We start from the raw sequence: 4,635 nt of genomic DNA on the forward strand, positions 1-4,635 counted from the left end.
CAAATTTCAGCGAATGGGTTCGAACTGCGCGAAAGCCGATGTTCAGTTCAGCAGTGAATTAATATAATTATGTTCTACAATTTTCCCAGCACTTTAAAGCTACAAAATTAAGAGCACACGAGACGTAGATTAGTCACCTGGTGAGATGTTGGTGGTAGTCACTCTGTATGTCTCGAACAATAAAAAAAATGAATATCAATGAGACACAGTCAGAACTGCATTCAATAGGACGGAAATTAAAGTCCAATCTTGTGACCGATTTTGATGAAACAAACTGTTAGGTTTCCCAAGAAGTACAGTAAACATGTGATGCTGACCAAAAGTTAAAAATCATTAGAACATTTAAGTTCTGGCTAAGAGCAAATTCCTGTAAAAGATGCGTTACAATGTTAGTCCACGCAAAAACAAGAAGTTCTACAATTTTCCTATCAACAAACTTTGTATCGCTAAAATACTTAAGGCAAAAACTTTCCATTCCAACTGAAAACGGCGTGGTACTCGCCCACTGATCGTTATTAATCTACTCCCGAAATATGGCTAAATCAGCTATTAACAAATTATTGACAGAAATCCTCTACGGTATCGAGAAACTGATTTACATCCGATTTATAGACAAACACTAAATAAAGAACATTTTGCTCAATAGCTACGCATGAGCAATGCATTCTATGCCAAACTTTGCGGTTCTTAAAGGGGAATCAAGCCACGAGTCGAGTGCCAAACAACAACAAGCAGCCATGTTCGTGTCAGACATCCTTGAGAAACTTGCTCCTTCACCTCGTTCAGCGCACCAGTCTCCACTTTAAATCAACAGATCTTTACTTATTTTGTACAACAAAGGTCTTTCCTAAGTTCCTGCTACCATTTCAATCTCAAGCAAGCTTTCAAAGTGAACAATTTGGTTCCTACGACTATGCAGCACGGTCACTGTCACTGGTCGCGTGCTCTTTGACAAGTCAGCGGGCGCGCATGCTCATGCAAAAAAGACCCCTGTTCATTTTAACTGGTTCAAAAAAAAAACTATTGAGCAGGATTGGTTAATCTTTTGTAATTTTAATTACAGTTTAAAATATTATTTCACCAACAGAATTCAGTAGCCCAGTAGCAAAATTCACTAGCCATGGGTTATAGCAGAAGTGTCCTCTGGTATGAAGTTATAGGACACTACTTTCTTTCCAGAAGACTCTCTAAATTGAATTCCCTTTCAGAATAAAAAACTCAACTGAGTACCCTGCCTCCTCGGTAAGCTGATATCTGACCCTGCAAGAAGAAAAGACAAAATGCTATTTCAAGTACCATAAATGCTCAAATTAGCACCCCTTGAGGCTATGTTATTAAATAAGCATCCCCAACCTTTCCCAAAGAAATGCAGGCAAGCTGTAGTTAGTATGCACATCTCAACTAGCACGAATTTTTTTTTTAATGAACAGGATTTATTGAACCCAATAGCAATTTAATAGTTTGAGCCCAATAGCAAAATCCACCAGCCCCAGCAGGGCTATCGGACACTACTTCTCCTCCAAGCCGCAAATAGCGTAACAGGTAAAGTAATTTAATGACCAAAATACAGAACCAATCACTCTCTAAAGACTACTATCTAACCTACTCTTAATGTTTAAAATTAAAGGACAGGATTGTAATATTTTTGTTTTATTATCTAGCTCAGTAAATGCAGAATTCCCAACACACCAAACACATCTTCTACAACAAGAGCAAAGACTGTGTCAGAGTATTGGCCAGCTCACATGGGAAGCTAGTTTCAGGACCCCTGCACTTTCATCACAGCTTATCTATTACAATATTATGACTATAATTCAAGACAAAAAAGGAGAACCCGTAAGAAACTATTACTCTTACTAAGGCCAGGTTCAGATGCCGTACTTTTCATGTGCCGAACCTAACTGCATGAGTTCAACTTTGGAGCGACACTGGTGCAACATCTGATTCATACGGTACACCGTGTGTCCAGCCTAAGTTAAGTTTGACAAAAGTTCAACAGCCTCTGTCGAACTTTTGCCGCATCAAACACTTTTGCTGCACCTAACTAAAACTGCTATACCAAATTGATTCAGATGCCCCTCTTTTGCCGTCCTTAATTCATCAGTTAGGTTTGGCACATGAGTGGAATGGCCTGTGAACCAGGCTTTACATGTACTGGTTATTATCAAAGGACAGAGAGGTCAAAAACCATACCCTTTTCCAATCTAGACCATATAAGGGAGTACCCGGGGACCCCCGGCCATGTTGATGGTTGTCTCCGCTAGGAACTGATAGCGCTTTGTCACATGATTACAAACCAAGAAATGTGTGTTCAACACAAACGTGCTTACCAAGTTTGCCTTACCTGTACGAACATGACTTTTATCTGCACTCAGAGACTAGCCTGAAAAGCATTATGTGGATGATATGGAGTGAGCAATATAATAAGCTGTTCGCTTCTTACGTGTCGGTGTGTGGAGACATTTTTATGAGCTACATTCACTCAGAAAGAGAGTTAATAATAGAATAATCATCCATTTACGGTCATGCCACTTCTTATGTTTTCATCAGTGTGAATGTGCTTTAATAAGTTATATAAAAGCGCCTCACTTATAAATGCGGTTTGTCGGGACCGAACAAAGCAAAAGACTACAAAAGAGTATTAGCCTTGTTTGACAAGTTTGGTATCAAGTCAGCAAACATATGACCACATAAACAGCTGTTATTTCGAGCGAGTGACCAATACTCTTCTTCTTGTTAAAACTAGACTAAATATGAGTAAAAACAACCATTACTGAGAGCTATTGACGCCTACCTCATTCCTTGAATCAAGCACGTTTCGTTTTCGTATTATGTGCGCAGATTGAATCATGGGATATCATTGGGAAATGGTATATAGGAATGGGAGAAACGAAAGGAATCATTTTTCTTCCCTTTTCCATAAAGCCGGCTCGCGATCGTTGCGCTTGAAAGGCAAACATTTTCTGGGAAACTGCCCACCTACCCCTCCCCTAAGTCAACATCAATACTTACTTCTTACTTCTTACTTCTTTAATCAGCTATCTTACACAGAATTAATAATTAAATTGATGAATTCACAGAATTTTTCCGTAAATTCACATTTGTTGAAATTTGTCTCATTTTGTGATGATTTACGTAATAATTTGTTATCAAATCACGCTGATGACACTTGATTGACTATAGTAATCATTGCATTGCATTATCATTGTTATGATTTGTTTGTTTGTTTTTTGCAATACTGTAACTACATAATTATAGTCATGCAAATAAAGCTTATGTTGTTGTTGTTGTTGTTGTTACTTCTTACTTAGGGAAAAAATGCTGGCTTAGGGGAGAGGTAGGCGAGCAGTTTCCCAAAAACGTAAAATGATGCAACATTAAAGTCATTAAATGAGCTGATTTACGTCAAAGTTTGAAGGAGACGTCACCTAATCATGAGCATTTAATCTTGGCTTTAAACATTTTTTTCACTTGATTCCACCATTCCTGTCTCATTCCTCCCTTCTTCCAAAGTCATGTCGAGCCAAAGTTACTTTGTTTAAAAGGAAATCGGAAAGAAAACCTCTGAAACTACCATTTAGCAAAATGCAGCAGTAACGACCAGTGCGTCCTTGTGCCCGCACATGTTATTTGTTTGCTTTTTTGTCTCCCAAACAACCTCGTCCCACAAGATCAGTTGCTAGTATTGTTCTAGAGTTACGAAAAATTTTCCAAATTCCTGCCCTTCCCCACCCCTTCTCCACTTAACGTCCCAAATCCTAAATCTTTTTCCGGTCTTGCATGTTAGGCAGAGTTGAAAAAAACGCGTTTACCTTTTATACGTCCAGCTTGTTATCTGTGCGCCGGCATTGTCCCGTCTTTTCTCCAAATATATCATGTAAAGAATCACTTTGATTCACTGGAAACCGACATTCGAGTGTAAAAAAAAGGTATTTGGAAAAAATATTTTTCAAGAAAACGTTATTTTATTTATTTGTTTTTTTACCTTCGACCTTTTCAGTACGCACGTCCGTGCGCACAAGTAACTAAGCCACAGGTCCCCAGGTTTTTTCTCTTAGACGAGGTCTTCATTGCCTTTAAGTAGCTAATGATGATTGTATTAGTGATTTAAAACTGTTTTCATGTGTCATGAGGATAGAGTCCTTCAAATTAAGCAAGTTGTTTTCCGTTATTTGCGCCTGTTTGAAATAGCAATCTTAGACAGTTTGCTGTAATGGAGAAACACTATTTTTCATGATTTTACGCTAATTGAAACAGTTTACTCTGCTCGAAACTTCTTATCTTAGTTACCCAGTGCTAGAACCAGACAGCTGACCAGAAGTCTGGCTTGTTTGATTAATGTTTGTTCAAGGTCAAGAAGATAGCACTTAAACAAACTTTCCCTCTTGCACATATCTCCTAGGTTTTCCGTTAAGAAGATACAATTCAGATGCAAAAGTTACTTAGGATGATTCCAGAAACTACGTATAAATTCGCCATCAATTGAAGTCTTTAATCATCTTTATGTAGCAATTTCCCTTTCGATTAAAACGTCTTAAATCCAAAGTTATTAAAATCCACCCAAGCGTAACAGAGTGTGTCATCTTAGTTGCAATGACATTTGCATAACTATTTCAACTGGCTATTAAAAATCGA

Source organism: Porites lutea, chromosome 1 (genome assembly GCF_958299795.1).
Source record: "Porites lutea chromosome 1, jaPorLute2.1, whole genome shotgun sequence".
Lineage (NCBI taxonomy): Eukaryota > Metazoa > Cnidaria > Anthozoa > Scleractinia > Poritidae > Porites > Porites lutea.